This window comes from Neovison vison, chromosome 3 (genome assembly GCF_020171115.1).
Source record: "Neovison vison isolate M4711 chromosome 3, ASM_NN_V1, whole genome shotgun sequence".
Lineage (NCBI taxonomy): Eukaryota > Metazoa > Chordata > Mammalia > Carnivora > Mustelidae > Neogale > Neogale vison.
In genome coordinates this window covers 216222938-216245503 of record NC_058093.1, presented here as the reverse complement: position 1 = coordinate 216245503, position 22566 = coordinate 216222938, and the positions used below count along the sequence as shown (strand labels likewise).

The 22566-nt window shown below is 42.5% G+C and overlaps 1 protein-coding gene and 1 pseudogene across 2 annotated transcripts in view; one reads left to right on the top strand and one right to left on the bottom strand.

Moving 5' to 3' along the window:
- Nucleotides 1-22566, top strand: part of LOC122903652 (immunoglobulin lambda-1 light chain-like) — a 1198107-nt gene that overhangs the window by 62755 nt on the left and 1112786 nt on the right. The gene's annotated exons all lie outside the window — the stretch shown is intronic.
- On the bottom strand, nt 2363-2463 carry LOC122903867 (annotated as a pseudogene).

Sequence of the window (22566 nt, the reverse complement as noted above, 5' to 3'; positions counted from 1 at the left end):
CAAACAAAATTGTGAAGATCTTGGACACATGTTGCATTTTCATATGATTCATTATGAAAGACAATGATCAAATGTTTTATGTGAAGTTCAAAAGGAAACATTAAGCTTTTGTAGGAACAAGACATACAGTTCTATGTTAACTGAGGGTTGTTGGATAGATATATTTATCTGCCATTGTCAGTGCAGAATGCATTAGATAACATCATTGGGGAAAACATTTGTGTTAATATTTACAACATGAGTAGAACTATGTCTGGCACCTATGAAATATTAGATAGGGATCTGATGAGCAATTAAAATACAGCTTAGACTGAAAACAGAGGACTTAGGACACCAGGAATTTCTGGATCATGAGACTGAGTGATGTCCTTGAAACTCTCATCCTTATGTCCCCAAATGTATGGTGACATCTGGATAAGCCCTGTGTTTGGTGCAGGAGAACCATTCACTGGTGTCTCCCCTCAGGGCTGGGAGTTCCTGGCAGCATCTTGAGAGGGCTGAGTTGTTGACCATCTCCTAAGGGTGCTCTTAGGGGAAAAGCAACAGATGAACTACATGTCACTTCTTTGTAATTCCTGGTCTCCCCTTGAAGAATTCAGTGAAAAAATGGTATTAATGAACTCTGTCCCCTCAGGCCAAAGCAGAGAGTTATGGGGACTGGTCTGCTAGGTTGGGAAGTGTCTTGATATGAGGGAGAGATTGGCTGACACCCCCTCCCCAGCCTCCTCTATATACCCTGGGAAGGGGTGTGCATGTCCTCTGCATTTCTGCTCCCTGGGTGCAGGATACATCTTTCCTATGGGTTTAATTACTAGTGGTCCCAACAACACAATTATCTAAGGGGTGGGAGGAGCACAGGTCAGTTCATGCTGATAAGACCATGTCTCTGAAGACTGAGTTGTGGTGGCACCTGCAACACAGGAAGGAGTCCCCTGGCTGATAAAAAGTCCCTCCCTCTGTGTGGGGGTGATGGTGAGTCAGGCAGGTTGATATCCAGAGTGTCCCTCTCTCTACTCAGCTCTGGGCTGTCCCTCCCAGTCAGAGTGGAGTCTGAACTCTGAAATGGCAGGGGTGCTGTGGGCTTTTCCCTTTGGATCTCTGGGGTGGAGTGAAGCCTCAGCAGGGCACCCCGTCCTGGAGGCCTGCCTTGTGCCATCTTCTCTGTGCTCACTGGGGCCCAGGGGAACTTCCTCAACCCTGCCCCACACTTTGCTGTCCCCACATTCAGGCCAGGATCCCCAGGGGAGGGAGTGATTTGCATAAAGGTTTCCTTTCTGCTCTTCCAGGAGGGGAGAGTATAAGAGAGGCTTTGTGCAGGCCTCTCACTTGTGGGTTCAGAAGAAGAGCCTGGGGCATCTACACCATGGCCTTCAGCCTTTTCTTCATCACCCTCCTGACTCTCTGCTCAGGTGTCTGGCTGTGAAAAGCACAGGGAATGATTATGAGGACCCATGGGTGGGGATTTCCTTCTTCCTTTTGAGAACACCTTGTGGGTGATAACTTGAGACTGACCTGTGTGTGTCTGCACTGCTCTGTTGCAGGATCCTGGGCACAGTCTTCCCTCACACAAGAAGCCTCCTTGTCAGCGTCTGTGGGACAGGAGGTCACACTCAACTGTGCTGGAAATGACAACAATGTTGGAACATATTATGTGGGCTGGTACCAACAGGTTCCTGGTAGTGCCCCCAAAACGGTTATGCTTGGAACCACTAGGCCCTCAGGGATCCCAGACCGATTCTCTGGTTCTCACTCTGGGAACAAAGCCTCTCTGATCATCTCACGCCTGTGGCCTGAAGACGAAGCTGATTATTACTGCTCAACCTGGGACAAAGGCATCAACAATTACACAGTGCTTCAGGCCCATGCAGACCTTTGACAAAAATCTGCCCCTGTTCCCCATGGTCACAGGGAGACTGTGCAGGGTCTGAGGGTCTGACTCTCTGATCACAGAACAACTCTAAAGGTTCTAAAGTGACACTTACTCTCCCTCATGTTGTTTTTCTTGCTCTTGTTTGTAAAAATGAAGCAAAACAAAACTCTTGAGATAATTTTCATGCATAAAGTTGACTCAAAGTTCACAATCTAGTGGTCTTTAATGTATTTACAGAGGTGGACAACCTCTGTTCTGAACTAATTTACCACATTTCCATCGCCTACAGAGAAATCCCAGACCCACCAGCAGTCAGGCCAGTGTCCCCGTACTGCACTCAGCCCTCTGTGGCCCCAATTACATTCTGTCTGCAATGAGTTCTCTACTGTACACATTTTACAGCGCCTGAATTACAGTGCCGTTATAAATGTTCCATTCAAAGGTCATGTGGAGCAAGTGCATTGCTGTTGTTATATCAGCACCACCGTCTGTAAATATAGGAAACCCTTTACTTTTGTGTGGTCATGCTTGTGCAGAGGCCATGCTAAGCTTCTTCATGGTTCCAGATTTAATACAGAGGCTGTACATAACATAATTATTTATCCATAGTGGTCTATACAGTAATTATGGGTTTCTATGTATTTATTTTTATTTTTTACTGTTTGTTATCTGTCTATTCGTCACTTTTTAATTTTTTTTTAATTTCTCCATACTCCATTTTTTAAAAATTTATTTGAGAGAGAGAGAGAGAGAGAAACAGAGAGAAAGAACGTGAGAGGGGGAAGTGTCAGAGGGAGAGGCAGACTCCCCACTGAGCAGGAAGTCTGACACTGGACTCAATCCAGGGATTCCAGGATCACGACCCAACCTGAAGTTAGTTCCTCAACAAACTGAGCCACCCAGGTGCTCTCTCCATACTCCCTTCATGTGCAGTAGTCAGTGCTGTTTTTTTGTTATGAAAAATAATATTATGTGCTAATTAGACCTTTTATTTTCTTCAAATTTTTGTCTCATACATTTTTACTTTACTTGTGGTGGGAGGTGGGCTATGTCTCCTTTTGTTTTTTTCCTACTCCCCTTTGCCTGGCAGACACTAAATGTTTGCTTTCCCTTTTTTCCCCAACATAATGGTGATTTCATGGCTCGCCTCCTGAATTTCTCACCTCATCTGCCTACAGCACTGCATCTGAGACCTCCTGTCTCCCTCCTGCTTGCCCTGGATGCCCATCCTGCGGTCAGGGATGGTGTCTCCCCATCGCTGTCCTGTGGGTTCACACTTAAGGGACTTAACCCTCTGATGGTGGTTCAAGCCACCTCCATCTTCCCCTTCTGTCTCCCACAGACTTTCCGGGAACTGACTTCTCTTTCCACTGATGCTCATGTCTTATGGTTTGAGCATGGGAGTGAGACTGTCAGGATTATGTCTGTCAGTTTTTCTGATATTTATTAATTTATTTTCACTTCCAGATAGTGTAAAGTAAGTTCATGATCTGTCTCATATGTTAATAGTCTGTGAGTCTTGTTTTCATTGTGTAGCTTTTATTATTGTTATTATTATTATTATTATTTCACAGAAAGGGAGAGATCACAAGTAGTCAGAGAGGCAGGCAGAGAGTGGGGGGAAGCAGGCTCTCCACTGAGCAGAGAGCTCGATATGTAGCTCCATCCTAGGACCCTGAGATTATGACGTGGGCTGAAGGCAGAGGCTTAACACACTGAGCCAACCAAGCACACCTGTGCAGATGTTTTTAAGAGACATATTGGGTATTTCAATATTTCATGGTGGATATAACTTCAGCTACCTAGAATTTTTATGAAATATGTGTTTAATATAAAAATAATAAAATGATATCTCCTTTAACAATAGACACATTGTAAATTAGTTCCTTTATTTCATTTTAACTTATATCTAACATTAGTATAAAGAGTAATACTGATCGAAGATAATTGTTATGACATTCATTACTTACCATTTATCTGCAATTTCTTATTAATATACAACTAATGTAACTAAAAGCACAGGTAGAGAGTAAGAAGAAGAATCCAGGTTTTCTAGTTAAGTGATTTAATACAGTATATACAAGTAAGTGTCAGGAAACTGCTGTGAGTTTGCTTCTTGGTGAGGAACAAGGAGAGGGTCCACTAGGTTTTGTCACAAAAAAGAAAGTTTATTTGCAATAAAAAGGAGATCAAGGGAAGAATTTCTAAAACTTTGTTTCCCAGAGTGGGGGCGAGCAAGATCCATTATTCAGGGTTAGGATGAATATTCACAAAGGGAAGTTTTTTCATCCCAGGTAAAGATGGGCATAAGGTTGTGTAGGGGTACTGAGACAAGCTGTGAATGTCTCCTGTGGTGTGTTTGTAAAGCTTGTGCTCCTCCCAGGGCAGAAATTTAACATTGTAATGAGGCATAGGTCACTGGAGGACACTTCATGATCCATTGGCACAGGTAGAGTTGGTGGGGGAGCTCAAAGCGGTATAGGCAGCTGGGCTCTTCCTTCTGTTTGTCTCTGAAATATATGGTTTACCTTCCTGTGAAGGTAGAAGGGATGTCCATGGAGACTCTTTCTCATGCTTGTTTTAACCTCAATAACCCTGTGGGCCATGGTTTCAGCCCCAGAAAAATGATTGAAAATGTACATTAGATTAGCATTTACTTATGGCACAGAACTGGGAGTTTTACCACTGAGTTACTGTCTCTGATGTTATTCGACTGTGGCCTGACTTGTTAGAGACTGTTAGTTTTTCCATTCCTTTTGTTCCTTAAAATCTTAAAACTCGTGTTTTGTTTTGTTTTGTTTCTGTTTTCCAGACATTCCTAGGAATTTCTGCAATATGTGTGCTGGGTAAGTAGAACCACTAGCGTACATATTGTGGAAAATAACTGGGGATGAAGAACGATTGTTCTTGGATCAGGAAAGCTGCCTCCTCTTCTTTTTTATAGGGACCCCTAACACTTTCTGCTCATCAATGACCTATGTATTTACTCTAAAAATACTGCACTGATAAAATAATTGAGTAAAGTCATTCAAAATATATAAAATATAGTTCTTATTATTTAAATAGTAATTTATGAATCTTTTCCCCCTAGCTGCTTTCAAGAACTTCCTGTCTAAAATTATGATTCATCATTTTCACAGTCAGGTGTCTCGAGGTCTTTCTAGATTCTATGCTCTTGGGGGGAGACCTTTCTGCCTTTAGGAAACAAATGCTGGTTCCATTCCCCAGATGGGAAGATTTTTCATGGATAATTTGTTCTACTATATCCTCTAGTCTTCTTTCTGTCTCCTCCCCCTCAGGGATTCCAATAATTCTGATGTTGGAACATTTCATCAGAACAATTCTGATGTTGGAACATTTATTTCCCTAATTCTGTTTTCATGGCTTCTAAACTGTTTGTTTCAGGCCTCCTCCTGACCATTTTTATCTATCAGTTTGTCCTCTAGATCACTAATTCTATCTTCTGCCTCAGTTACCATAGGTGCTAGAGAATTTAGGTTAGGTTGGAACTCATTGATAGTGTTGTTAACACTTCCCTGGTGAATTTCACTTCTGTTCTAATCAATTCCATTTTGTTATTAATGGTTTTCTCCAACCTAGCCATTGCCTGGATAATTGTTAGCCTGAATTCCTTTTCCAACATACTGTTTATGTCCATATCCAGTAGGTCTGAAGGAGAGGGCACAGTCTCTGAATTTTCTCTCTGTTTGGGATTCCTCCTCCTAGTCATGTTGTTGAGAGATGACTGAGGGGATATGTAGCTGAATGTGCCAACTGTGATCCAAGTAAGGGACACCATGGAATGCTTCTGAGTAATCGGGAGCCCCACCAAAAAAAAAAAAAAGAGAGAGAGAGAGAGAAAAAAAAAGAAAGAGAGAGAGAGGGACAGGAAAAAGAGAGAGAGAGAGAGAGAGAGAGAGAAGACCCAGCCCGAATGGGCCCCGAAGTTAAAATTTATAAAGTATACAAACAAAAACAGAAAAACAGAAGACTAAAGTAAATGACAGGAGAAAAAAAAAAGAAATCAGTCAAAATGAACCTCAAGTATAAGATTTATATACTACCAGAGAAAAAACAAATACACAGAAACACTGACAGAAGAAAAAGATGGGAAGGGGGCTTATAAATTCTCAGTGTGGGCAAGAAAGATTATTTTGATTCTTCCTGGGTGTGTCTTGATATCTTTGTTAAAGGACTCAACTTTCCCAAGATAAAGAGGGATTGGTTTATATATAGGGGTAGTATTGATTGGGGAAAGAGGATTACCTTGAAGCTTATCTCTATATGAATATTAAAAAAATAGAAAAACAAACAAAAAACAACAACAACAAAAACCAACACAGGTATATGTATCAAAAAAGTTCAAATTAGAAGGTTATTATGGAATTTGTATTTGTTGTACTGAACCTCTCGTTGTGATGGTAAGTTGAAAATTATTAAATAGTTAAAAAGAATAAGAATAGTGGGAACAAATTGAAAGTTTTATCTATGAAGTATATGGTTTTAGGACAATACCAGGAGCTTAATATCTTCTTTTCCCCTAATATTGCGGTTTTACAGTTTTATAGGGAACTTGTGGTAGGTGTTCTCTTGGTTTTTTGTTTGGTTGGTTGGTTGGGTGGTTTTGGCTGGCTTTCTGGGGGAGAGGCCTGTTGTTTTTCATGCAGTCTTAAACCCCTAACTACTAGAACTCATACAGCAATTCAGTAATCTGGCGGAACACAAAATCAATGCACAGAAATCAGTTGCTTTCTATACATTAACAATGGGGAAAAAGGGGAAATTAGACAATTGATTCCATTTACTATAGCACCAAGAACTATAAGATACCTGGGACTATACCTAACTAAAGAGGTACAACATCTGTACCTGAGAAATCGTAGAACACTCTTGAAAGAAATTGAAGAAAACACAAAAAGATGGAAACACACTCCATGCTCATGGATCAGAAGAATAAACATTGCTAAAAGGTCTATTATGCCCAGAGAATCTATAATTTCAACGCCATCAAGATCAAAATACCATCAGCATTTTTCAAAGTGCTGGAACAAACAAACCTAAAATTTGTATGGAACAAGAAGAGACCCCAAATTTCAAATGTAATGTTGGAAATGTTGAAAAAGAAAAACAAACCTGGGGACATAACATTGCCTGATTTCAAGCTTCACTACAAAGCCATGATCACCAAGACAGTATGGTACTGAAATAGAAACAGACACATAGACAGAGTACAGAGCCGAGATACGGAACTGCAACTCTACAGTCAAATAATCTTTGACAAAGCAGGAAAAAAATATCCAATGGAAAAAAGACAGTCTCTTCAAGAAATGGTGCTGGGAAAATTGGACAGCTATATGTAGAAGAATGAAACTTGACCATTCTCTTACATCATGCACAAAGATAAACTTGAAATGGATAAAAGACCTCAACATGAGGCAGGAATCTATCAAAATCCTAGAGGAGAATATAGGCAGTAATCTCTTTGACATTGGCCACAGCTACTTCTTTCAAGACATATCTCCAAAGACAAAGGGAATAAAAGTGAAAATGAACTTTTGGGTTGTCATTAAGATCAAAAGCTTCTGCACAACAAAGGAAACAGTGAACAAAACAAAAAGGAAACCCAAGGAATGGGAGAAGATATTTGCAAACAATACCACAGACAAAGGGCTGATATCTAAGATCTATAAAGAATTCCTCAAACTCAACACCCAAGAAAAAATAAAATAAAATAATAAAATATAATAAAATAAACTACTAAATTAAAATGAAATATAAAAAAGATAATCACGTCAAAAAATGGACAGAAGACATGAACAGAGATTTCTCCAATGAAGACATACAAATGGCTGAGACACATGAAAAAAATGTTCATAATCACTAGCCGTCAGGGAGATTCCAATCAAAACCACTTTGAGATATCACTTTACACCAGTTAGAATGGCCAAAATTAACAAGACAGTAAACAACAAGTGTTGGAGAGGATGTGGAGGAAGTGGGACCCTCTTACCCTATTGGTGGGAATGCAAGTTGGTGCAGCCAATTTGGAAAACATTGTGGAGATTCCTTAAGAAATGAAAAATAGAGCTTCCCTATGTCCCTGTAATTGCACCACTGGGTATTTGCTCCAAAAGTACAGATGTAGTGAATAGAAGGGCCGTCTATACTACAATGTTTATAGTAGCAATTGCCAGTCGCCAAACTGTGGAAAAAGCCAAGATGCCCTTCAGCAGATGAATGGATAAAAAAGATATGGTCCATGTATACAATAGAATATTATACCTCCAACAGAAAGGATGAATATCCAACTTTTGTATCAACATGGACTGGACTGGAGGAGATTATGCTGAGTGAAAAAAGTCAAGCAGAGAGAGGTAGTTATCATATGGTTTGAATTACTTGTGGGGCATATAGAATAACACAGAGAATATTAGGAGAAGGAAAGGAAAAGTGAATTGGGGGAAATCAGAGGGGAGACAAACCAAGAGAGACTGTGGACTCTGAGAAACTAACTGAGGATCTTGGATGGGAGGGAGGCTTAGGGTTAGGTGAGCCTGGTGCTGGATATTAAGGAAGGCATGTATTGCTTGGAGCACTGGGTGTGGTGCATAAACGATGTATCTTGGAACACCAACAAAATAAAATGAAATTTAAAAAAGTACCCTCCACCATGAATATACTCCTATGGGTGTCACTAGGGGGCGCTGTTCACCTGCTCAGACCTGGCAAGCCTGAAACCAACTGAGATGGTTCCATCTGACTGGGCCCTGCACCCATGCTCACTGGCCTGAGTGAGAGTGGACAGCAGCTGCTATCTCCCTGAGGACAAACCTAGAGCTCTTGACCACCCCAGACCTCCTCCTGGGAAGGAAACTATTAGCTGGGCTGAGGACCCAGAATCAAATGGTATTGTGGGCTCATATTTGCATAATGCACCACCAAGCACATCTTTACCCCTGGAGCTGAGGAGGAGGTAAAGGGCACCCCAGAGACCACACTATTTGTGAGGTTAGGGGACCTGTAGAAAGTGCACACCATGACCTGAACTCTTCTTCCCCACCCCCACCCCTCCTCACCTTCACTACCTGGATTCATGGAGATTTCAAAAGTCAGCCTTTGGAGGGATACCTCTGTCTTTATTCTTTATTGCTAAAATATGTCTATTTTCATTTCAGGGACAAGTTCTTAGATTGTGGTGAGGGACTCTCACTGACTGTGTCCCCAGGAAGGACAGTGACTCTCACCTGTGTCTCTAGCCCTGGAACAGTCACAAATGCTCACTATCTAACCTTGTTCCAGCAGAAACCTGACCAAGTCCTCAAGGCACTGATTGAGGATACAAACAGCAAACACTCCTGGACCCCCACCGATTTCTCAGGTTTGTTCTTGGGGGAAAACCTACTCTGACCCTCTCTAGTGCCCAGCCCTGGGACAAGGCTAAGTAACACTGGGAGTTACTATTATAGTGGTGCTTGGTGCAGTGAGGGACCCATATGAGAAAGCAAGACATAAAGGTGTTTTCACCACGTGTGGTTAAAACAAGGATCATGTGATATTGGCATCCCATTACCAGAAACCTGACTTCCAGGATAAGCTGAACGTTAACCATCCATGCAGAGATGGAGATGAATTAGGTCTGAATTTTTAGAGATTGTTTTATCCATTTTAGAACACAATTTTAAATATTTTATCAAAATATTTAAATATATACATAGTTTGATTCAGTATTATATTTTTCAAATTAAATGTAAAAAATAAATAAAATTATCTACCTAAGGCACTTAAGAATGAATATACAAATATGTCCAATTCAGAGTTGCTGATAAAGAAAAATAATTGAAACCAACATGAATGTTTCTTTTTGGAAAAGTGACCAAATTTACCAAATCATCCTATGGAATAAAGATGAACTATAAATCAAAATGAGACAGACATACATGTGCTGTTCAAAAAAGATCACAAGATACATATTATGTGGAAATGCTGGTCATGGAGCAATAGAACACAAAAAGCAAGATATCATTATGTAACAATAATAATATCTATTGTTATATAATTGCATATTTTACATATTTATATATTTACATATAATTTACATATACATTTACACAATACATGCAATTTATAAGTATTTATAACTACTATATATAGATATGTATGTAATAATAATATAATAATAATTTATATATAATATATACTATATATACTATAATAATTCATATATGTATATATAAATTATTACAGCACGACCTTTGAAGTATTAACATATATTCATTCGTGAAGGAAATAGCAGTGGAACAAAAGAGTGGGTTTTTACTGGGCGGTATCGTACTAATTTTATAGAACACTTACATCAATGTTAGTAAATATCAATCATTTTCTTAGATAATTTGCAAAATTGGAGAAAAACAACCTAAATATATCAGATAGTTAGTACAAAGCAATATTATAAGGATACAATAATTATTAAAGCATAAATGAGAACCTACAGAAGTAATCAATGACAGAAAACATGTTTCCACTGACAACATATTTTTTTAAAGATTTTATTTATTTATTTGACAGATAGAGATCACAAGTAGGCAGAGAAGCAGGCAAAGAGAGGGGGAAGCAGGCTTCCTGCTGAGCAGAAAGCTGGATGTGGGGCTCGATCCCAGGACCCTGGGATCATGACCTGAGCTGAAGGTGTTAGTGTCCGTGATCAAAGGAATGAGACTGATGCAAAGCAAAGGTCAAGCGAAGCTTCATTTCGTGCCAAGCATCAAGAATCAAACTGACCAGTTGGGGCCATCTCTTAGGAAGAGGCGATGAGTCCGATGACGATGACCCCAATGACGCTGCTCCTGGTGACGCTGCTCCCAACAGCTACCCCAGCCTCACAGACTAACTTTTATAGAGGTGGTTGACCTGGCTTGTACACAGGTGGCCAATGAGGTTGCAACACACAGGGAAAACTGCACAGTCATGCTCAGTCAGCAATACGGGTGGCCAACTGAATTCCAATTCACCATAGTAAATATATGCACACCCCATTGATTGGATGTCTCCACCCGGCCTGGCCCGCCCTTGTATCTGGGCTATGCAAGTAAGTTCCTCTGGGAGGGCAGGGTCAGTCTAAGTTCACAACCAAATGGCTCCCTCTGGCTAACCAGGTCCTTACATCACACCCCCCTCCTTTTCTTTGGAAAATAGTCAAATTCTTGACTTTTCAGCCAGTTTTCTGTTCTCCTTTTGTAAGGGGTTATATTGAGCATGTAAGACTAACATTTTTATCACTCTAATTTTCTTTTGTACAAATGACATTAGGGCATTTATAATGCAGTGGCCAAAAAGTAACATTAGTGCACAGTTGGCTGATGAGTCAGCCATTCTCCTCTTTGTATAACCTTTTCATTTCTCCTAATTCCATTTGTCTAATTTCCAAACTATACTTTTTGTCTTATGAAGTGTCTCAGAAGCTCTTACACAAATAGGTAACAATAGGAACAACAATGAACTCATAGTCTTTTGAGTCTTAGCTTTAGTCCATGGTCAGTGGGGTCCATTGGCTGTGGCTTCCATCTCTGGGGGGCATCCTCATGCTCAGCTCATTTGACGTGAACCGTGTGAATCCAGGCTCTGATTCCCTCTACTTTAATTGCCGTGGGGGTGGTCAGGGTGACAGCAAATGGTCCCTTCCAGCGAGGCTCCACTTGATAACGATGTATCCAAACCAAGTCCCCAGTTTGGTAAGGATGTGGTTCCACCTCCATCTCCATCTCATATTTGGCGGAAAAAGCCTCTGCCTGAAAAGGTATCTACAAAAACTAAGATATACTTGTGCCCATATTTTCCGGGTTTCATTTCTGTAAAATCTATTTCCCAATAAATTCCTGGTTTCTTACCTCTTTCTCTTTTCCTTCTTCCCATTCTAGTTCCTCCCATATTAACTGCCTGGCATTGAGCACATCAACTACATCCTGAACCATAGGCCCTAATTTAGAAACCTGGAACTGCTTGCCTATAAGTTCCTTGAGTTTGTGTGTCCTCAAATGAGTACCCTGATATATCTGGTCTACTAACTTCTTACCTAGTCTTTGAGGAAGAATTATTTTTCCTGCTTTAGTCTTAGCCCAGTCCCCTTCATAATCCAATTTAGCTCATTTTTATAAATACTTTAGATCTTCCTATGAATAGACTGGTTTTTCTGTTAGGGCTGGAGCTGGGAGTGTAACCAGCTCTTGCACTGTTTCTCAGGCTGCTTGCATTGCAGCTTGATCTACTAAGTGGTTGCCTTTTGAAATCAGATCCGTCCCCTTTTGGTGTCCTGGGCAATGCATAAATGCCACCTCTTTTGGGTCCCAAATAGCCTGGAGGAGAGCCAATATTTCTCCTCTGATTTTTAATTCCTTTTCCTTCTGCTATTAATAGGCCCCTTTCTTTATAAATAGCCCCATGTATATGGAGAGTAGCAAAGGTGTACTTGCTATATAGATGTACTTGTATATAGATGTTGTATATAGTATATAAAGGTGTACTTGTATATAGATGTTGGCAGTTTTACCTTTGGCCATCTGCAGTGCAGATGTGAGTGTAATCAGCTCTGCTTTCTGCACCAAAGTTCCATATGGTAGGGCTGCCATCCAGAGTTCCTGCTCAGAGGAAACCACCACAGACCCTACATACCTCTTTCCATCGACCATGTAGTTACTTCCATCTGTGAACAAAGTTATCTCCACATCTGGAAGGGGAATGTCTCTGAGGTCCAGCCTTACTCCTGTTACTTGGGTTAGGACCTCCCTGCAGTTGTGTGGGGTGGTCAGCCAGCTCCTCTGGCATCAGAGTGGCTGGATTTAGCACTGCAAGGGGCCGGAAAATCACTCTTGTTTCGTTGAGGAGGAGGGCCTGATACCCCGTCACTTGGGCGTTTGTCATCCATTGGTCTGGTGGAGTCCTGAGAAGGCCCTCGATAGTGTGGGTGGTGGTCAAGATGAGATTTTGACCCAAAGTCAATTTACTTGCCTCCTTGACCAGGAGGGCCATGGCAGCAATTATGTGGAGGCAAGATGGGGGTGGAGGGGAAAAGCCACTACTGGATCTAGTTTCTTGCTAAGATAAACTACTGGCCTTTGCCAAGGCCCCTGAGTCTGAGTCAAAACTCCTTTGGCCACCCTGCCTTTTCATCCACATACAATTGGAAAGGCTTGGTAACATTTGGGATGGCCAGCACTGGGGCACTCAGTAAGGCTGTTTGTAATTCCCGAAATGCTCCTTCTGCCTCAGCTGTCTGCTCTATCATAATAAGCCCCCTTTTACCAGTTCATAGAGAGATTGGGCAATCTCTGAAAACCTCAGTATCCACAGCCTACAGTAGCCCACCATTCCAAGAAACTCTCTCACTTGTTGGGATGTGGTAGACTGGAAGTATCTGGTGATCACATGTTTCCTGAGCTCAGAAAGTGAACACACTGTCTCATGGAGATCAAAGCCTAGATAAGTGGTGTGGCTGTGACAGAGCTGTATTGTTTTTGTTTTTGTTTTGCTGACATCTGATAACCTTTTTCCTGCAGAGTCTGTAAGAGAGCTCTTGTCCCCTGAAAACATGACTCATAGTCCTCAGCAGCTATTAGCAAGTCATCAACATACTGTAACAGAGTGACTTCCAGGTTGGAAGTTCTGTACTCATGCAAATCCTCATGTAGGGCCTTGCCAAAGATAGTGTGTGAATTCTTGAACCGTTGGGGAATTCTTGTCCAGGTGAGCTGGCCTTGGAACCCTTACTATGGGTTTCCTTTCAAAAGGAAACAGGGGCTGAGTGTCCCTTGCTAAAGATATGTAGGACAAAAATTGGGCTCCTGTGTCCACCAAAAAATCAATGGATATCCCTTCCACTTTAATTTTTACTCTGGTAGCCAGCATTGCCTTCTTCATTTGGGGGCACTCTCTGGTCCACTGTCCTTTTTCCTTACAGTAAGCTCACTGATCTGAATCTAAGTCTTCCTGACTGCCTTCTCTGTGCTTGGGCTTTCCCTTCCATTTACCATTCCCTACCTGCCTCATGTAGTGCCAAAACCTTAACCAGTTTTTTGTTGTTGTTGTTGTTGTATGTTTTTCATCCTCCTGTGGATCCCTGTTGTTAAACACCTTTTCTGTTATTCCCACTAGCTCAGTCCAATTCTTCCCCTCAAATCCTTCAATTTTCTGAAGATTCCTCCTCATATCTGGGACTGACTGACTGGCAAAAGCAAGATTCACTGCCCTCTGATTTTCAGGTGCCTCAGGGTCGATCAGGCTATACTTTTTATAGGCTTCAAAAAGCTTTTCTAGAAAAGTCCCTGGAGACTAATTCTTACATTGAGTCACTGTACTAAATCTGGTTTAGTCTGAGTGCAGCTTTTACTTCTGGAAATTCTTACCCATTTCAGTTTCAGGATTTTAACATATCAAAGACCTGTATTTGTTCTGAAAGTCTCCCATATGAATTTCCTTTAAGGCGGAATTCATCTTACAAGAGAATTAAAACAATTACAAATGACAAAAACTCAGAATAGATATGGTTAAATATCAAGTGATGACTCTTATCAAAACATTAAAACTTTAGGAAATGTATAGAACCTCTGGAGTAGTTACAGCATTTACCCAAATGTAACCCAAGGCCTATCATTTATTTAGCAGTACTAGCTGAGTAACTTAGCATATCAAGGAAAAGCCTTATGAGTCAAAGAGATCTCATTTACAATTCTGGCTGGGCAAGGAGAAAACCATTTGCATTTTTTTTTAGAAACATCTCAATCTCTAGTGAAGTCTAAATATTAACCAATTGTGAACTGTTGCAACAGCAGTTAAGCACAAAACATGTTTCAAAAGCACAACAGATTTCAAAAGCACAAAACAGATTTCAAAAGCACAAACCCAGTTCCAGCAACCAGCACCCTAACATTTTCTCCCATTTGTCATCCAAGCAAAACTTCAAAACTTCAGGTTATGAAAGATTCTGAAAGCCACTTTAACAGTTACCCATGAAAACTCTGAGACAATCAACCATCAGTTCATTCATCTCTTTGCTAACATATTTTACAATCAACCTGGGCCCACTCCACTTCAGATTCCATGCTTTCCCACAGCGAGGGGGAGGGGCTAGGCAGTCCACATCAGTCCAGAGAAGGCAAAAAACTCCCCAAAACAAAGGGGGTTTTGGCAGTTGCTTGGGAATATTCCTGAAAGTCTCTGTCTCAAGTTAGACTAACCCCAGTTGACTCAAGTTATAGCCCTCAACACACAAAATGAGTGATGGAGAAGCCCCACATCTATTATGAGGAATGGAGAGATGAAAGTCAGAGTCCCCTTACTCTCTGCTTGCCCCATTCCTTCAAACACAACAGACCACAAAAAGACAGCACAAAGACAACCGCAGACCCAGAAGTCTTTGCCCCAAATCTGCCACCAGTGGGGATTTTCTCGGTTCCCAGAGACTGCCCAGAGGGACTTGAACCCCCGGAGACCCCCCAGGGGGACTCAAACCCCCTGAGACAGCCCAGGAGGACTCAAACACCCAGAGACCACCCAGGGGGACTGAACCCTGCAGCAGGCCCCTGACTGCCCAGGGGCACTCGAACCCCCTGGCAATCCCCTGACCACCCATGGGGACTCAAACCCACTGCCAGGCCCCAGAAGAGGGATGGGGCATCCCCTGCATCCACACCAGCCCTGGAAATCATGGCTGCATCCAGATTCTCCCTGGTGGGCCATACCCTGGAGCTCCGGAACCAGACAGACAGACAGGATCCCGAAATCTTACCTCCAGAGGCTTTTCCCAGAAATTCTGATGCTGGTTCAGTTCTCATTGTTTGATCCCGGACAATCCCCCAGTGTTAGGGTCCGTGATCAAAGGAATGAGACTGATGCAAAGCGAAGGTGAAGCAAAGCTTTATTTCGCACCAAGCATTGATAATCAAACCGACAGGTTGGGGCCGTCTTGACAATGACGAGGACGATGACCCCAATGATGACGACCCCGACGATGACGACCCTGATGACAATGACCCAGCATCACCACTCCTGACAACTACCCCAGCCTCACAGACTAACTTTTATAGAGGTGGTTGAGCCTGGCTTATACACAGGTGGCCAATGAGATTGCGACACACAGGGAAAACTGCACAGTCATGCTCGATCAGCAATACAGGTGGCCAATTGAATTCCAATTCACCATAGTAAATATATGTGTGCCCCACTGATTGGATGTCTCCACCTGACCTGGCCCGCCCTTGTATCTGGGCTTTGAAAGTAAGTTCCTCTGGGAGGGTCAGAGTCAATCTAAGTTTACAACCAGATAGCTCCCGGTGGCTAACCAGGCCCTTACAGAAGGTAGAGGCTTTAACCCACTGAGCCACCCAGGCGCCCCCTGACAACATATTTTTGTGACAAAGACAGATATACAGACAAGATATATGCCATGGGTCTAGTGAACCTAACAAGAGACCCTGACAATAGCAACAATAAGTAAATAACTCATCCTGTAAGGGTACCCCAGGTAGAATTATTACCAGGGTTGGACCAATATGCTTTTCTGGGGACCATTAATATTTGAGCTTGTTTCAAATACATTATGTCCCAGTAATGAAACTGAAAGACCCTCGGATCTCACCACCCAAGAATTGGACACCAGACTTCCACTGGATGCAAAAGCAAGAGGGTTTATTCTTCACAGACGCACCTGCGGGCGGTCAGCAGCATCAGCTAGCTGAGCGTGCGGGCTTCAGGCTTACAAGCTTTTTTATAGGGCAAGAAGGGGTACATGAGCAACAGCCCAGCAACAGGTTTTCTATTGGTGGGTTTTTAAAACATAATGTGGGTTATCTGAGGTCACAGCTGTTAGTTCCTTCGGAATTCCTCGAGACAACCGGGCGGGACTCTAGAGACTTTCAGTCCTTGTTCTCTCCCAGTTTTTGCGATAAGGTGGCAGGTGGTGGGAGGATGTTTTTCAGCCAAGCAGTTACAGAAAAGCAAAAGAGCGGTTAGTTAATCTATGGCTGGGGGAAGGGTGTCTATATGCGGGGTCTTTCATTCCCCCCTTTTTCTTTATCACGGATTAATCCTATATCCATTCGCTCTGGTCCTGTACCTGGTCAGTTTGGGATCCGGTCTGTCTAATTAGCTGATATTGCTGTGTCACCAGTGGTTTCACAGCCCCAATAGCGACCATAAAAGTGGGATGTCCCACTACAGTAGGTCTACTCTCTGGGTCTGTGAAACCCGGGGCATACATAGAAGGTAAGTGTCCTTAACATACTTTGCTGACTCCAGTCCCCATAGCCTCCCCAAGGATCTAACCCGAGTCGCCCCCGGGGGGGGGGATGGTTGTGAAGGCGGCTTTTGTAGGTCAAAGTAATTTTCTAGGTCCTAATTGGCTGGAGTTCCCATTGCTAGCTTGCAGATTTCAGGGTATAGGTCAGGCCACCAGGTGCCAGGGTTTTTCAGACCTCTTGTTGTACTAGCTGCAGGGCTTGCAGATGGGCTTGAGGAACTAAATCTCAAGGACATTTGTAAACCAAGAGAGACTCCTGCCTTGCAGGACTGTGATCTCTGCAAGATAACCATTTGTTCTCTTTTTAGGGCAGTCAGGGGTGCCTGTGAAATGCCACATATATTACTAAGGGGAGTGGGTGGAGAGGGGGTGTAAGGCGCCAGCCCCTGCTCCGTTTTTAGCCAGCCTCTTACTCCCTCATCATTCCTCCCTGAACAATTTTTGACCCTTAAATCTTTAAGGTAGTTGAAGGTGGAAAGTCTCATCTTCTGTAACTTCTTCCTGCTGAATAGGGGCGTAGAGTTGTCCCTACCTACTCAGGTCAACATAGATCAGTGGAGGAATGTATAGGGGAGTTACGAAAGGCGGAGGCAGCTGAATCCAGCGCTGACAGTGAAGGAGTGTCTTTGCGCGTGGTAAGGATCATCTGCCGTGGTGAAGTTATTGCAGCAATGGAGTCTCGGCACCAAACAAAGCAACATATTAAGGTTAATAAGGTGATAAGAATGAGAAGCCCGAAAGGAGAGTTGGCCATAGCCCTCCTCCAAACCAGTAAGCTAACTAATTACTGAGAGAGAGAAGATTTTGAAGAGCATCCTATTTTCTATTAGTCCTGTGACATTTTTGCGATAGTCTGGAATGTACACACAATATTCTGTCTTGATAATTGCACATGTGTTACCCTGTGCTGCTGTCAGGACATCTAAGGCCTTCCTATTCTGTAGGACTGCCTTACATATCTGTACTTTGAATTTTAAGACAAATTTGGACCTGATGTGAACTGATTAGTTAGGGGCTGTTTTATAGTGATCTTTGAGGCTCCTTTTATGAGGAGGGCTATTCTATACTTAGCTAAAGCATCTGTTTACAATTGCACCTCAACAGAGGTAGCCTCTAGGATAAATATGACTAAGGGATGAAACCATTAAGTAGCCCTTTGAGTAGTCCAGCCTTAACAATATCCTGATTACAGAGGATCACTGGCAAGTGAGAAAACTTGTCAAGAGATAAGGGGAGTTCCCCATGCATCATCCGATCCAATCATAAAGAAAGTGAGGTCATCCATGATCTCCATAAGTCCATAGTTAATCCTATGGAGTGTGATAGGCTGGCTTTTAGGCAATTTCATTATCCCAGCCATAAACAAGGTGTTAGTTAAGTTATACAATTGTAGGGGAATCAATCTCATTTCCCAGTTGTTTAATCATATGCCACGGGGTTCTGCTAATATCCCCACAAAATAAAATCGACTAAAGAAGCTATTGTACAACTTCTCTGAAGTTTAACGGTGTGTTACTCAACATAATTTTTCTCTCTAAAATAATCCTCATTTCCAGAGATAGCCAAATCAGGACTAATTCACTTGTGAAACAAGTCCAGTTTTAACAAACTTGGCCTAATTATTTACATAAGCTCAGCAAGAACAGTGAGTGTGATCATATAGATCTTTTAGAATCTGCTTTGCTGGAACTTCTTATAAGGAATCTCTAGGTTGAACTTCTAGTAGCCTCTCCAGGCCAGAAGCCAAGCCACGTACTTGCCATCAGGTATGCCTGCAATACCTGTCGATTTGGGCATATGCCTCTTCATGAGACTCTGCACCTACCAAGGAGTGACATTCTTTACTCACCTGGTGAGGCTGCAGGGAACTCTGTAAGCAAGGTATCAGGCCAACAGTTCCAAGGGGCTTTATGGTTCCAGGTTTTATAAAGTCAACCTTAGTTCCTTAAAGCTGTTTGGTCATATCTGAGTCTATGTATGTCTTTCTCAAATATGACATTCCAGACAAAGCCTTGGTAAAATAACCAGTTTCCAATGCTGTCCTGTTACAAGGAGAACAGATTCTTAATGAACTTATGCAAATGACTGATTGCCACGGAAGAAAGAATACTTACTGAGACCTTTTGGTTTCAGAGGGTTCAGATAGAGAGAAAAGTTGAATGCCTTGAGCACTTTTACATCTCTGTGAGTTATAGATAACTTAAGAAAAAGTATCCCTAGTCTGGAAGAGCAAACATTAGAGAACCAGCAATGTCTAAAACAAGACAAAACATTAAGAGACATAACACTATAATCTTGTAGTTCATTTAGTCCCATGTTACTAATTCTGGTGAATGCACCTTTAGTTAGTTTTGGAAATTCTTACCCATTTCAGTTTTAGGGTTTTCAAGTATATCAAATATCTATTTGTCTTGAAAGTCCTTTATATGAATCTCCTTGAAGATAAAACTCATTTATAAGAGAATTAAAACAATTATAAATGACAAAAACTCAGAGTGGATATGGTTAGAGCTAAAGAGACACGGGAGTTTACAATTTAGCTGCAAGGAAATCAGGTTACTTCTGTGACACATAACATTTCCATAATTACAATATCAAGCAATGATCTCTTACAACATTAAAACTTTAGGAAGTGCATAGAATCTCTAGAATAGTTAGCATTTTTCCAAATGTAACCCAAGGTTTATCATTGGTTTAAATCTTGTCAACAATTGCTAAAATCTTAGAAAGTTTTAAAGCACATGCCTAAATATAATTAGGGATGTTAAACACGTGATAAAACAAAACATAGAAACTGGGTTTTCTGGGCTGGCAAAGAGAAAACCATTTACATTCTCTTATCAGATCAATTAATCTAAGAAAACTTTGTCCTTTTAAACAGAAAGAAAACCAGCTTTTTTTATACCAGTGTCTTTCCCTTTTTAATTTTATTTCTAAGTGTGCAGTCTTAAGATAGGAGTTTTCTGGGTTTTTCTCCCATCATGAATGATGTCGCAGACAAGGGAGGGGGATCTTTCCCCTGCTGTCCTGCTCGCATCCCTCACAGGAACTTAGGAGTGTTTTAGCTAAGGCCTGTCTGAATAAACCCCGGACCAGGCTACTCCGTGGAGTAGATGACCGTTCTGCCATATGACGCCCTGCGAGACTCAGGGTGCAGCCCACTCAGACTCCGTAGCCGAAACAGTGAAGCCATACAGACACATTTACACAGTCAGGCACTCTTCAGATTCAAACAGGTTGGATACCCTCCCCTTCTGGGTATCTCTGGCTAATGGGAGGTGATCAGTCTCCCCTTTTCACTCTTTACAGATTAGAGTGAATTTCTATGGTTACAGGCAATGGAGGATGGCAACAGGGTGTTTTCACAGTCTCTCAATGTTGGGCTGCTTCCTTAATCTCTCAAGGCCAAATGGCCCTCATACTTGGAAGTATAATCTATGTGGAGGCAGGTCAGGAGAGTATTAAATCACCTTGGAGGCTGTTTTTCTTCCTTTTTAGTCTGTCCTGACCATATCTAAAATTCCTTTTATGAAGATTTCCCTTCACAAATCTTTTTTACATATCATCTACTTTTCTACAGAGTTTCCTTTATTTCCATCAGTCTTAATTACACTAAGCAGAGCTTTGTATTCTTAGAAACCCCTTAATTTCTAGTGAAGACTAAGTATTAACTATTTGTGAACTGTTAGAACAGAATTCTTTAGATGACAGATTTATGAATCAGTTAAGCGCAAAACACGTTTACCAACAGATTTAAATACTCTTAGTTTCTTTGCAGTTAAGAAGTCAAAAGCACAAACCTACATCCAGTAATTAATGACTTAGCATTTTATCCTTTAAGACCTAGATGTCCACAATTTAATTCCATTTGTCATCCAAGCAAAACTTTAATAAAACTTTCAGGTTACCAAAGACTTTGAAAGCTACTTCAGCAATTACCCATTAAAACTTTGAGACAGACAATTAACCATCAGTTTAGTCATCTCTTTGCTAACAAATTTTAACAACTAACATGAGCTTATTTGACCTTCAGTAAACTTCTAAGTTTCACATTTACTGCTGATAACTTAAAAGACACATTTTATTTTAACAACAAACTTAACTTAGTTCCAGTACTGATTTACATTTTACCTGGACCCACTCCACTTTGAATGTTCACCTGAGACACAAGTGCGAAGATCTGGAGTGGGGGTGTTAGGTCCAGGGGGTGCTCTTTTTGCTCCTTGACCATGAAAAGGGACGGAGCCGTGGTGCATGATCTAGAGGCTAGTAGACATGCAGGCTGCACGCACGTTGGTGAACAGAAATAGGAGAAAGGGGAAACAGAAGAAACAAAGTGCTGCCAGGAGGCAGAGAAAGGATTCCCGGTTTTGGAGTTCATAAGCCCCAACAGAGGAGCAGATGCCATGCTTTCCCACCAGCAAGGGGGGAGGGGTTAAGTAGTCCAAGTCAGACCAGAGAACACCGGGAAACTTCCCCGAAACAAAGAGAGTTTCGGCAGCTGCTTGGGAATATTCCTTATGGTCTCTGTCTTGAGTTAGATCAACCCCAGTTGGCTCCAGTTATAGCCATTAACACGGGAAGTGAGTGAGGAAGAAGCCCCCACATCTATTAGGAGAAACTCAGAATCTAGGTAGATAAACAAACAACAAAGAAAACACAAAAGACAACCAGAGAAACAATAAAGCTCGCTGCGCGTCTTCGGCTCAAGACCTAAAGTACAGATACAGATGGCCGGGAGGATCCCACAGTCCCCTCTGCGGCCTACAGATGGCCGGGAGGATCCCACAGTCTCCTCCGCAGCCTACAGATTTGGCCGCCTCTGCAGCCTACAGATGGCCGGTAGGATCCCACAGTCCCCTCCGTGGCCTACAGATGGCCGGGAGGATCCCACAGTCCCCTCTGCAGCCTACAGATGGCCGGGAGGATCCCATAGTCCCCTCCATGGCCTACAGATGGCCGGGAGGATCCCACAGTCCCCTCCGCAGCCTACAGATTTGGCCACCTCCGCAGCCTACAGATGGCCGGGAGGATCCCACAGTATCCTCTGCAGCCTACAGATTTGGCCGCCTCTGCAGCCTACAGATGGCCGGGAGGATCCCACAGCCCCCTCCGAGGCCTACAGATGGCCAGGAGGATCCCACAGTCCCCTCCGTGGCCTACAGATGGCCGGGAGGATCCCACAGTCCCCTCCGCGGCCTACAGATGGCCGGGAGGATCCCACAGTCCCTTTCGCGGCCTACAGATGGCCGGGAGGATCCCACAGTCCCCTCCGCGGCCTACAGATGGCCGGGAGGATCCCACAGTCCCCTCCGTGGCCTACAGATGGCCGGGAGGATCCCACAGTCTCCTCCGCGGCCTACAGATGGCCAGGAGGATCCCACAGTCTCCTTCGTGGCCTACAGATTTG